The sequence below is a fragment of the Lithobates pipiens genome, unplaced genomic scaffold (assembly GCF_037356315.1).
Source record: "Lithobates pipiens isolate NorthernLeopardFrog02 unplaced genomic scaffold, aLitPip1_a1.2 Scaffold_10, whole genome shotgun sequence".
Lineage (NCBI taxonomy): Eukaryota > Metazoa > Chordata > Amphibia > Anura > Ranidae > Lithobates > Lithobates pipiens.
In genome coordinates, this window is record NW_027507686.1 from 96,903,223 (window position 1) to 96,917,611 (window position 14,389).

Below are 14,389 nucleotides of genomic sequence, written 5' to 3' on the forward strand. Positions count from 1 at the left end.
CGGTCGCATTTTCCGATGAAAAGCTCTCATCGGTCTTTTTCTAGCTGGAATTCCGATCGTGTGTACGTGGCATTAGACTTAGAAATGTATCTTCACAGTGGCTAACATATACATCCCCAACATGAACCAGTGTCAGGGAATCAACAGCAGGAGAAGGGCTCTAGGACCCAGCATCTCTACCAGCACTAATGGCAGGAGAAGGACTTTAGGACCCAGCATCTCTGGCAGGAGAAGGACTTTAGGACCCAGTATCTCTACCAGCAGATCACATGGGCCTATATAAGGAAGTCTGCTAGTGTCTGCAATTGCTGGTTTGTCTTCAGCTCCCCCTGTGTTCCAGTGCCCTGTATTATCTGCTGATCTGATCTCCTGTGTACTGACCCGGCTTGTTTTGACCTGCTCTTCCTGATCCTCTGGCTTGACCCTTTGGCTTGCACCTGACTTCTTCCTGCTTGCTCCCAGCATCTGACCCCGGCCTAGCTATTGGACTTTGCTTATCCTGCTCCCTGTACTAAGACTCAGCTGATCTTAGATCATTCGGATCCTGGACTGTCTCTCTGTGAATGACCCCTGATCTGGCTCACGGTTTCGCTATTCAGTTATTCCACTGGATTCCTGGACCTTCCAAGCACGCCCGTCTCCAGCAACCCGGCACCCGTGCTTCTGTGGGCACCACACCTGCTGTTTCACCTTCAGCGGTGTGCTGCGCTCAGCCGCAAGGGGAGACCTCCCAACATCTCGGCCTCCACCCAAGTTACTGACAACCAGACTTGGTTCCTCTCATCTGTTCTCACCAGACTATCCTCATTTGGGGGTCCCTGCCTCATTATCGGTGGAGACCTCAACAACGCCTTGTCCCTGTCCACGGACACATCCTCGGGTAAGTCCTCTGTTTCTTTCTCTACACTGACACGTTTCAAATCTCTGCTACACTCCTCCCATCTGGTGGATGTGCGGTGCTTCCAGCATCCCACAGAGAGGGATTACAGCCACTATTCCGCAGCACACAACTCCTACAGCAGACTTGATCACATTTTAATCCCACAATCTCTGCTGGAAACCCCCCTTCAAACTTCCATAGGCCACCTACTCTGGTCTGACCACGCCCCAGTATATTTGACTCTGGTCCGTCCCCTGATAACCCGTAGAAGCACACATTGGAGGCTCAATGACAGTTTATTTTGAGACTCTGTCTGCGTATCCGAGGTTTCCTAAACAATCATTCATTAAAATGTGTAGTATGGGGAGTGCTCATACAGCATGGCTCCCGCCTCAATAAAATTAGGACAGACAATATATGCCACCTCCTCTCCACCATTGCAGAACTTGAACTCCTACACAAAAAGAACCTAGATCACACCATATTTGTGCAATTATCAAATGCCTTAAGAGACTTACTCCAACTTCTGGATTCATACTCCCTAATTGCTAGGGACAAGGAACGTAACCATTACTACTTTCTAGCCAATAATTGCGGTAAACACCTAGCACGAACTCTCCATTCCAGACCCCCTTGTTACTCCATTCCTTTTATTACGCAACCAAGACAAGATGTTTCATACATCAGGCATCTCTGCTTCCTTTAGACAATACCACTCTCAGCTTTACAACTTAACGCCAGTCCCAGACACCCAGATCACCCCCCCCTAATGACGACATGCTAAATATGAATATATATGTTCCCTACCCGAAACACTTAGACACCTCCTTTCATCTTTATATGGCCTACTACAGGCCCTAACACATGATCACCTGCCACCTTACACCAGGATGTGGTCCACGGACATGGGAAGGACATCTCCAGACCGGACTGGCAGATCTCCTTCCACTTCACTCATAAATCAACAATATCCTGCTACTCTCAGGAAAATAAATTATAAGATCCTGTCAAGGTGGTATAGGGACCCCGCAACTCTACTCAAAATGTTCCCATTTACCCCAGCCTCCTGTTGGCAGTATAACTCCTCTACGTGGACCTATCTACACGTCTGGTGGGAGTGTGAGAGGATCTGCCCATTCTGAACTCAGGTAGTTTAATGTTATAACAAACTCTATGATGAAACGTTGCCGACCTGTCCAAAGATTGCTCTTCTCTCCATACTCCCCGGGTCCATAACAATACAGAAGCAGAATCGTTTATGCTTTTTTATGTCTTCAGGAAGACAACTCATCCCAGCCTATTGGAAGACTGCCACCACTCCTCCACTGTCATGCTGGTTTTCAACTATGAATGACACTATGAGAATGGAGGAGATGCTGGCACTCTATAATGACACATACAATAAGTACATGTTACTGTGGTCTATCTGGCTCTGCTTCTCCACATCAGACACCCTCATGAAATTTCTCCCGAACTCGTTGGCATTATCCCCACGAGATTCCTACCCCTGAAAGCCACTAGCACACGGGTATACTAACTCGCCAACTTCTGCCCAGATATCTACTTCCACAAGAGAATGTCCCCCCAGCAGCTCTCTCGCTAATGGCTCACCTCCCCCCCTCATCTCCCCCTTTCCTTTTTCACCCCCTCCCTTCCTCCCCTGTGTTCTCCTCGACCTCAAAGATTTATATATGTTAATTTATGTCATGAACATCAAGGCTTATTGACCAAAATTTTCCTCGATACCGGAGGACCGGCATTCCATGTTAGCATTATAGTTGAGAACGAGTCCAGTTGTGGGCGACAGCCATTTGGCTGTCTCCCTATGTCTTCTATGACTGTACCTGGAATGTAGATTTTCCTGATGTTCATCGTGTTTTCTGTAAAATTTTCAATAAAAATATTTTCAACACTAAATTCTAAAGTTCTAAGAGTTCTAAGAGTTCTAAATTCTAAAGTACTAAGAGTTCTAAAATCTAAATTCCAAGTTCTAAATTCTAAATTCTGAGATTTTAAAATCCAAATTCAGAGCTCTAACTTTAATTCTGAATCCCAAATTCTGAGATCTTTATTTCAAGTTCTAAGTTCCAAGATCTAAATTCCAAGTTCCAAATTTCATGTTCCAGATTCTGACTTACTTTCAAAGTCTACATCCCAAATTCTGAATTCCAAGGTTTAAATTCCAAATTCTAAGTTTTAAATTCCAATTCCTAGTTTCATATTCCAAGTTCTAAATTCTAATCCTAAATTCTGAGTTACAAACTCTAAGTTCTAAATTGCAAATACTGGTTCCAAATACTAAATAATAAATTCCAAATTCTAAGTTATGAATTTTGAATTCTATATTTAAAATTCTGAGTTCTAAATCCCAAATTCCAAATTTTGAGTTCTAAATTCCTATTTCAAAATTCCTAGTTATACATTTTGAGTTCCAAATTCCAAGTTCTATATTTCAAATCATGAGTTCTAGATTTTAAATCCTGAGATCTAAATTCCAAATTCTGAGTTCCATTTTCCAAATTCCGAGTTCCAAATGTCAAGTTCTAATTTCCAAATTTAAGTTCCGAATTCTGAGTTATAATATTCAAATTCCAGGTTCTGAAATTCAAATTTCAAGGTCTAAATTCCAAATTCCGAGTTTTCAAATTCTAAGTTTTACATTTTTAATGCTGAGTTCTAATCCCAAATTCTGAGTTCCAAATTCTAAGTTCTAAATTCCAAATTTTAAGTTTTAAATTGTGCATTCTAAATGCTGAGTTTCAAAACCAGTTCCAAATTCTAAATTCTGAGTTTCAAAATTAGTCTGAGTGACATCCATGGCTCATTCCAGAGATACTATTAAGAAATGTTAAAACAAAGTGACAGGATGTCATGATCAGGGGTCAGGCACTATAGCAGTAGCAAGACCACCAACCAGCAGGACGGGTACACAGGCAGTCACCCTGGCAGATTGTGCAGGCTCACCTGAGGTGCAAAGTCTAAGTACTAACCAGTATTCACCAGAGCTTCCGATGGTGAAGATGGGTGTTAGTAATAGGTCACGGTCCTTAGGATCACCCCACCAGGAGGTGAGCAAGCTGGGGTTCAGAAGTGGATAAGCAGGTAAGGATCAAACTGAATCGTAGTCAGTAAAACAAGCCCAAGGTCAGTAATGAGTAGTTGCAGGTTGGGATCATGCAGAAGCCAAGGGTTGATAAAGAGTTGTAGCACAATATGGACAGCAACATCTAAGACAAGAGTAAGATACTGGCTGAAGAGAGCACAATAATCTAGCAAACAAGAAGTACACAGACATGACCTAAATCAGGAAGTTCATGGGAGGAGCAAAGAGTTCAAGGTTAAGCAGAAGTCACGGCACGCGGCAGTGTTGTCAAAAGGATGAGACAGGGCATTGTCCAGCATCTCAGGTAGCTCAGGGAGAAGAGTCATTGACAGACATAGCAGAGGTCCCAGGTTCAAGTCCAGGCCCTAACAGTACTCCTCTCCTCCCAGGACATCCCCCTCTGCCCTGCTGACCCCTGCCCTCCACCCTGATGACACCTGTCCTCCAGCCTGCTGAGCCCCATTCTCAGCCCTGATTACCCCTGTCCTCTGCCCTGCTGACCCTGTACACTGCCCTGCTGACTTCTACCCTCTGCCCTACTGAGCCCTGTCCTCTGCTCTGCTAACCCTGTCCTCTGTCCTTCTGGCCCCTGTACACTGTTCTGCTGACCCATATCCTCTGCCCACCCTAATTCATGGCCCTGCTGGGCCCTGTCCTTTGCCCTGCTGACCCCTGTACACTGACTTACTGAACCCTATTCTCTGCCTTACTTACATTGCCCTGCTGACTGCTCTACACTACTCTACTAACATCCCATCCTTTGTCCTGCTGACCCTCTATCCTCTGCCCTTCTTACCCATGTACACTTCCCTGCTTAACCATATCCCCAGCTCTATTGTCCTCTGCCCTTCTGACCCCTGTACACTGTCCTTCTGACCCATATCCTCAGCCTTACTGACTACTGACTCATCTTCAGCTGAACTGACCCCTATTCATGGCCCTACTGTCCCATGTCCTCTGCCCTGCTGATCCCAGTCTTTTACTCTGCTACCCCCTGTACACTGCCCTATTGATACCAGTCCTCTGCCCCGATTACCCCTATCCTCTGGTCTGCTGACCCTTGTCTTCTACCCTACTGACCCCTATACGCTGCCCCACTGACCCAAATCCTCATCCCTAATGACCTCTGCCCTCTTCCCTGCTGATCCCTGCCCTCCACCCTGATGACACCTGTCCTCCAGCCTGCTGAGCCCCATTCTCAGCCCTGATTACCCCTGTCCTCTGCCCTGCTGACCCCTGTACACTGCCCTGCTGACTTCTATCCTCTGCCCTACTGATCCTTGTCCTCTGCTCTGATAACCCCTGTCCTCTGCCCTTCTTACCTCTGTACACTGTTCTGCTGACCCATATCCTCTGCCCACCCTAATTCATGGCCCTGCTGGGCCCTGTCCTTTGCCCGGCTGACCCCTGTACACTGACTTACTGACCCCTATTCTCTGCCCTACTTAAACTGCCCTGCTGAATGCTCTACACTACTCTACTAACATCTTTTGTCCTACTGGCCTTCTATCCTCTGCCCTTCTGACCCCTGCACACTGCCCTGCTTAACCATATCCCCAGCTCGACTGTTCTCTGTCCTGATTAGTGATGGATGAACTTCCGACGGGACATTTCGATAACGTGAACTGTTTGCGGCGGACCCCATTGACTTTAATGGCAGGCGAACCTTAAAAACCTACAGGTCATATTTTCAGCCACAAAATACTTACACATAGTCCCACAACATGGACACTGACATAACAAAAGTATTAAGTGAATCTGGGATCGACAATGACAAGCATTCTTTTTTTATCTGTGAAATTTTGACAATTCAGGAGTGCATGAAGGCCATGGAGGAGAGGCAAGGTCAGGGCAGGCTATGAAGGGGGTGCAGGAGATGATCAGTGCCACAGTCAGGGCAGCGCAGTCCTGTGCCAGTGTCCCAGGTTGCCAACCTGTGCTTGAGGCCCTCCCTCTGCCCGGCACTTACCCCACCTATGCAGGGCTCCACTGCGGTGGTCCGGAGGTGCCAGTCCAGTGCTGATCCTCAGCCATGGTGCTTGCACTGCCTGCTGATTGGCAGTTCTGATGCTATATCCCTCACTGTCTGAAACCAGCACCGCGATAGAGACTGGGCACTGACACCAGCACCGTGATAGAGAGCACCGACACCAGCACCGAGATAGAGAGCACTGACACCAGCACCGAGATAGAGAGCACTGACACCAGCACCAAGATAGAGAGCACTGACACCAGCACCAAGATAGAGAGCACTGACACTAGCACCGTGATAGAGAGCACTGATACCAGCACCAAGATAGAAAGCATTGACACCAGGACCGACATAGAGAACACTGACACCAGCACCATGATAGAGAACACTGACATCAGTACCGTGATAGAGAGCACTGAGACCACACCAGCACCGAGATAGAGAGCACTTACACCAGCACAGAGATAGTGAGAGAGCACTGATACCAGCACCGACATAGAGAGAGAGAGCACTGACACCAGCACCGTGATAGAGAGCACTGACACCACACCAGCACCGTGATAGAGAGCACTGACACCAGCACTGTGATAGAGAGCACTGAGACCACACCAGCACCGAGATAGAGAGCACTGAGACCACACCAGCACTGAGATAGAGAGAGAGAGAGAACTGGCACCAGCACTGAGATAGAGAGCACTGACAGCAGCACTGATACCAGCAACTGGACCCAATAATATGACACCGCTCAACCTCTTCAAACAAGAGGGTACGGGCATATAGTACGGTGTGCTTTTTTGTACAAGGAAGTGAGCCAAAGGAAGAAAAAAGGTCTGTGTGCTTGATTAAGTAAATAGTTTATAGAGTTATGCATATACATGGTCTACTGGTCACATGTGTTGAATTCCTCCGAAATCCATACCTCATTAATTTTTATAAATATGAGGTAGTCAACAGTGTCCTGAGCTAGGCGAGTGCGCTTATCAGTCACGATCTCCCCTGCTGCACTGAACATCCTTTTGGACAGGACACTGGACGAGGGGCAAGCCAACAGTTCCATTGCAAATTGGACAAGCTCTGGCCAGAGGTCAAGCCTGCCCACCCAGTAGTCCAGGGGTTCATCACTCCTCAGAGCGTCCACATCGGCCGTTAACTCGATGTAGTCTGACACCTGTCGGTCTAGGCATTCCCTGATGCTGGATCCGGATGACACCTGTCGATGGGTCGGCTGAAAGAATGACCTCATATCAGAAGTCACCAACACATCTTCAAACCGCCCTCTTCTTGCAGGCGATGTTGGATTGGTACCCGCAACTCTTTCTCTGGGAGTGGGAATTCCTCCTCTGCCAGCACACACAAAAGCAGAATGCAGCATTTCTCGAAGCAAGGCCTGGAAGTGCTCCATTCTGACAGCCCTCTGTGACGGTGGTAACATTTCCGCCATTTTGTGTTTGTATCGGGGGTCTAAGTACGTTGCCACCCAGTACTGGTCCTTGACCTTTATGCTTTTTATACGGGGGTCCCTGTTAAAACACTGGAGCATGAAGACCCCCATTTGCAGTAAACTGGAAGCGGTGTGGTGGCCTGGCTCCTGCTCATCGTCCAGGATAATGTTGTTCTCCTCGTTCTCCTCTCCCCATCCACGCACAACAACAGGGATCCCAGAAAGGTTTAAAGCATGCTCTTCTTGCTCCTCCTCATCCACCCTGGCACCATCCTCCTCTGACTCCTCTTCAGACTCCTGTTGTTGACTTGTCTCAGATAGAGAGAATTCATCCAACATTGCGACTTCCTCATCTTGCTGCTCCTTGGCTTGATCAATGACACAATGCAATGCACGTTCCATAAAGAAGGCATAAGGTACGATGTCACTGATGGTGCCATGGCTGCGACTGACCAGTTTGGTGATCTCATCAAATGGGCACAGAAGTCTGCATGCGTCGCACATGAGCAGGCACTGGCGCGGTGAAAAAAAAACAAGCTCCCAGAACCTGTTCTGCCGCAGAGTTCGTACAGGTAGTCGTTAACTGCAAGTTTCTGTTGGAGCAGCCTATCAAGCATATAGAAGGTTGAGTTCCATCGCGTCGGGGAATCGCAAATAAGACGTCTGACCGGCAGATTGTGTCACCGCTGAATGTCAGCAAGGCGAGCCATGGTTGTGTAAGATCTTTTGAAATGGGCTGAGATTTTCCTTGCCTGCCGCAAGATGTCCTGGACCCCAGGGTATTTGACAATGAATCGCTGCACGACCAAGTTTAAGACGTGTGCCATGCATGGCACGTGTGTACTTTTTGCTAAGCAGATTGGCACCGTTGTCACACACCACTTTACTAACTGTCAAATTGAGCGGTGTTAGCCACTGATCTGCCTGTGAACGCAAAGCTGAAAGGAGTGCAGGGCCAGTGTGGCTCTTGGCTTCCAGGCACAACAGATGCAGCACAGCATGGCAATGTCTCACCTGGCATGTCGAATAGGTTCTGGGGATCTTGGGCGGCGCAGCGCAAGAGACGCTAGCAGTGGAAAAGGAGGAGTCAGCCGAGGAGGAGAGGGAGGAGGATGGAGTAGGAGGAGCAGAAGAAGAGGCAGGCCTGCATGCAATCCATGGCAGTAAAACCAAATCTACACGGGTGCCACGGGTTACATGCTTGATGGCCGTCAGAAGGTTCACCCAGTGGGCAGAAAAAGTTATATACCTTCCCTGCCCATGTTTGCTAGACCACGTGTCTTTTGTCAGATGTATCTTGGCACCGACACTGTGTGCCAGAGATAGATTCACTTGCCGCTGAACATGGCCATATAGCTCTGGGAAGCCCTTCTGTGAGAAATACTTCCTTCCTGGGACCTTGCACGGTGGTGTTCCAATGGGCACAAATGTTCAAAAGGCATCCGAGTCCACCAGTTTATATGGCAGTAGTTGGCGGGCTATCAGTTCTGACAAGCCAGCCGTCAACCGTTGGGCAAGAGGGTTATCCGGGATTATCATTATTTTACGCTCGAACATTTGGCCCACGGAAGCCTGCCTTTTTGCAGAAAAACGTGAGGACGCCATGATGGAAGGTGGAGTGGAGGACAATTGTGAGGAGACAGGAGAAGGAGAAGTAGAAGACAAGGCTGGATGGTGGGAGCCTGGAGTGTGGCTTTGCGGGTTCCGTTGCTCCAAATGTGCTCGGTGATGGCAGCTCATGTGCCTTCTTGTCCCTAGGTGAGTGTTGGGCTTACCACGATTTATGCGTTGACTGCAAAGATTGCAGATGGCAACACATGTTAAAAAAAGCCCACACTGCGGAGCCATGTGCCGGCATCCTGGGAGCGCCAGATGTGACCGTACATGGTTGATGCCTCACTCCTTATACATTAGCAGTCTTCTTTGTCCCTCCTGTGCAATCTAAGTTCCGCCTGCTTCTCCTCCCTCTGCTGGTCCATATCTCCCTCTTAACTCCCCTCCTCTTCCTCTCTTGTGGGCACCCATGTGACATCACTAGACACGTCATCATCGATGTCACCTTCCCCACCGCTATAATTAGAGATCTCGGAGTAGGCAGCAACACCGGGACCAACCTCCTCCTTGGGCTGATCTGGGTACTGTTGTCAGACTGCTGAATGGTGGTTGTTGCTACCTCCTCTTCCTGATCCAATGCCAAGAATGGCTGCACATCGGAAATGTCTTGATATGGATCGGAAAATAATGCCTGTGACTCAAGCGGAAGGTATATGGTGGTGGTGGTGTTGGTGGTAGTGTCTTTGGGGGTGCTCACAGCAGAGAGTGAAGAGGGTGCAGATCGAGAGGATGAGGAGGGTGCAGAAAAGTAAGGCTGAGTGAGCCACTCAACCAAGTCTGGTGCGTCCTTTGACGTAATCGCACACCTTCTGCAATTTGCCACTTTGGCTCAAGTCTGTTGCTCCTGCCCTACCCCTACCACCCCTGCGGAAGGGCCTGCCTCTTCCCCTGCCTGTCATTTTTTAAATGACCCTGTGACAAAAGTCTCTATAGAAGTGCAGTATGTATGTGGAAGAAGGTATATAACACCCCGCTTCAATCTGTCGTTTTTTGGGGCCACTGGTCTATCACACCAGTTATAATACTTTTTTTTAATTGCGTTTGTCACTCTTTGTAGTATCGCTGTAGAACCGCTCAGCAGTCACAATGCTGCACAGTAGAAATGCACTATACTATGCTTTCTATATGTGCAAGTATTTTATACGAGTATTACACCCCTATATACTGCACACCAAATAGAACACCTATACCAGTCCTTAAAAGGACCTTTGTTGACCTAGTAGCTAGTGATTTGCAGACTGTCCCTCAGGCCCTACACTGATAAAAGACAGCTGCAGAATCAGTCAGCACTCAGCACAGCAGCCAAGTATAATAGGCTTTCTATATTTGAAAGAAAGTATATTATACGTGTACAACCCTATATACTGTACACCTATACCAGTCCTTAAAAGGACCTTTGTGGACCTAGTAGCTAGTGATTTGCAGACTGTCCCTCAGTCCCTACACTGATAAAAGACAGCTGCAGAATCGGTCAGCACTCAGCTCAGCAGTCAAGAAAGTCCACAGAGCTGCAGCCACAAGCTGTGGGCAGAGGGACAGCATGACAGTTGCTTTGACTGCACTGTCGCCGTCTTAAAGAATAAAATTGGGGCCGCTTTAAGACTGCACTGGAAGGGGGGCTGTGGGCGGAGCCAGCCGTTTCGCCGGGAAGCCGAGCAGAAGCCAGGGGCAGTCGGAGAGCGGAGGAGGACGAGATTGGACAGGTCCCTTGCCACTCCAACTGTACCCATGGCATCCGCCGATTTGATGGCCCAGCTCATGGCTGCATTTGATCAAGAAGGCGCCGCATGGCTCCAGGCCCAGATAGCGGCCATTGCGGCAGAGTGGGAGACGGCGGCGATTGGGGGGACAGCGGAGACACCTTGGGCACGCGCGTTCCAGGCCGCCTGAGCGGTTCAGCCCTGATGCTGGCAACAGAGGGCCCCCCACGGACAGCGCACAACACCCCCCAGCGGGAGGCCGGTGGGGAGCATAGGACGCACCTGATGGTGATCCCAGCCTCCGCCCCATCGGGGATGGGAGAAGCAGGTACACTACCAGGAGTGGGGCCAGGAGGAGAGGACAGGGGATTGTGGCGGGAGGGCAGGAACATCCCAGGAGTCGGCGCCCCCTGCACGGCGTCAGTGCCTGGACCAGGCTGTGGCAGCAGAGGGAGCAGTGGATGATGGACAGTGGGGGTTGGAGGTCCAGCGGGTGGGGGTCTGGCCCGTTGGGGTGGCCCCCAGCCCCAGGCGCTCTGGTGGTGGTCGGGCTGACAGCCAGGATCTGGGAGAGGTCGCTGTGGGGACACGGGTGGTGAGGAGTCGGCAAATCGGGAGGCGCAGGAGCCCTTCTCCCAGACGTGAGGGCGGGGCTGGCGGGAGGGGGGGTGGGACTCTAGAGCTCAGTACCGCAGGCCCCTAAGCATTGGAGCTGGCCCGTCCGGGCATCCCACTTCTGAAACACAGCCGGCTGGTGAAAGCGGACGATCGGAGGGCGAGCTGTCGGAGTCAGACGGAGGAGAGGATCATAGATTGGAGGCGGCGGTGGGTCAACGGGAGGTGGCTGTGAGGCCCGGTCCTATGCAGCCCGTTGAGTGTAACCCTTCTATTACCATTTCTTCATTGTTGCATGATCTGTTGGGTTGGAGTAGCTCGCAGGGGTCGCCGGCTGCAGGTGGGGGGATCGGGACTGCAGGGTTGGTAGGCCAACCCCCGCCTTCGGGGGCCTCAGAGGTGGGGAAGGGGCAGGAGGGCCTAGGGGGGTTGTTGTTGGGCCTTAAGGACCTGGTGCAGAGGTTTGAGGTGGGGGCGGCGAGTGGGCCAGCCCAGGCATGGACGCAAGCGACTGTCTCGGCTACTGCCGCAGCAGGGGTGACGGGTGGGGTGTCATTGCCCTCGGTGGCTCCTAGAACGCAGGTGGCAGGGGGGGAGACGCCGACGAGCTTGGCTGCCCCCACGGCCGACAGGACTTTGCATGGACCTGGTACAGCTAGTGGATTCGGCAAGAAGCAAGGTATATGTATGCTTCGAGGGACCACTGGGAGCCCACTTGAAGTCGGAAGTGAAGGAGAAAATTTGGAAGGGTGAGTATATCGAGATTTTCACCCTGCTACCGCTGGAAAAATTCAACCTGGATAGGGTGAAGCCGGAGGAGCGGAAGAAGGAAGACGAGGAGAAGCGGAGGTACAGGTTAATCCCTCGTACCTTTTCAAATTGGCTGCAAGCGTTTGCCATTTTGGCGAGTGTCGTGGGAGAAAAGACGCCGGAACATTGCTTGGCGTTGTTCGTGTATCTGGAGGCCATTAGTGAGGCGGATGTATGTACGGTCGTACGGCGTGGCTCCGTTATGATGAGCAATTTCAGCAGCGGATGGCGGTCCGACCTTCGCTCCGCTGGGACCACAAGGACATTAGCTTGTGGATAAAGTTGATGACGGCGGCAAGGGCTCCTAACCAGTTTTTTCAGCCGGGGGTCGGAGGTTCAGCTACCTCAGGGCAACCAACCGAAAAGCGATGAGGCTATTGCTGGCAGTTCAACGAGGGCGCCTGTAAGTTTCGGGTCGAACTGTCGTTTCATGCACATGTGCTCCGGGCTGTGGGGGTCCCACGCATTTGCAAAATGCTTTAAGAAAGGGAAGGGGCGCCCCAGAGATTCTGTTAACAAAAGGGACGACTCCGGTTCGGGTGGAAAGGATGCAGCCTTTCCTCAATAGGTACCCCGATAGGGCGGGGGAGCAATTGCTGGAGGCGGGGTTTACTTCAGGGTTTCGGATTCCTTGTTCTTTGACGTCGGCTCCCCCCTTGGCCAAAAATCTGAGGTCGGCACTGCAGCATTCGGTGGGGGTGGCTGAGAAGTTGGGCAAGGAGGTCGCGTTGGGCCGCGTGGCTGGCCCTTTCCAGGAGGCACCCCTCCCTCACTTGGTGGTTTCTCCGCTGGGAGTTGTTCCGAAAAAAAGAGCCCAACAAGTTTCGGTTGATCCATCACCTGTCTTTTCCAAAGGGGGGATCGGTGAACGATGCCATTGCGCCGGAGGACTGTGCGGACATGTACACTTCCTTCGACGCGGTGGTGTCGTGGGTCCGGTGTTATGGCCAGGGGACATTGAATCGGCATTCCGACTCTTACCGATGCACTCAGATAGCTTTTGGCTCCTGGGGTGCACTTGGGAAGGGGGGTTTTATGTGGATCGCTGCCTGCCCATGGGTTGTTCGATTTCATGTGCCCTCTTTGAACAATTTAGTTTCTTTTTGGAGTGGGCTGTTAGGGATGTGTCAGGCATCAACTCGGTCATTTATTACCTGGACGACTTTTTATGTGTTGGCCCGGCGGGCTCGAACGTTTGTGCAGTCCTTTTGGGAACGCTGCAACACCTGGCAGAACACTTTGGTGTCCCGTTGGCACCGGGTAAGACGGAAGGGCCCACGGCTTGCATCACTTTCTTGGGGATCATGATTGGTTCGGACAAAATGGAATGCAGGCTGCCCTTGGACAAATTGGAGTTGCTGCAAGAGGAAATCCGGGGGACCATTGGGGTTTGTAAGTGGCAACTGCATCAGTTGCAATCTTTGTTAGGCAAGCTCAATTTCGCGTGTCGGATTATTCCGATGTGGCAGGAGTTGCTGCCATTGTTTAATGGACGGGCCTTATGAATGTCCGGTCCCATTAGTAATTGGGATCTGGAGTTGTTTACCGATGCTGCAGGGTCCACGGGCTTCAGGGCTAACTTCAAAGGACAATGGTGTGTGGCACCTTGGCCCTCAGAGTGGGCAGAGGCCAGGTTCCTGAAGAACCTGGTTCTGTTGGAACTATTTCCCATTGTGGTGGCCTTGGAAATTTGGAGGGAGTCCTTTCAAAACCTGAAGGTGCGCTTCAATTGCGACAACTTAGGGGTGGTGCAGGTAGTCAATCGGCTGACGGCGGCATCTGGGCCGGTGGTCAGGTTTGTACACCATTTGGTTTTGCATTGCTTGCAGGTGAATGCTTTCATCTATGCTGTGCACCTGCCGGGAGTTGACAACACGTTGGCTGACGCTCTGTCTCGTTTTTAGTGGGACAGGTTTCGGGGACTGGCACCGGAGGCAGAGAATCACAGGATCAGCCGCCCGGCGTGGATTTGGAGCATAGCGTTGGAGTCGCAGCAAGGTTGATCGAATTGTCCGTGAGTAGGGCTACATGGAAGGCCTATTCGAGGGTATGGCAGGAATGGTCGGAATGCCTGGCAGCGATCGGCATGGCCCCGGGTGATGCTGGCATGGCTCAAGCTGTGTTCTACTTTCTTAGCAAGACTATGGAACGGGGGGTTTCGGCAGCCTCTATTGACAGGAAACTGGTGGGGTTGGCCTTTCTGTTTAAATGGGAAGGACGCCGGGACTATACAAAAGAGTTCTGGTTGCGGCAG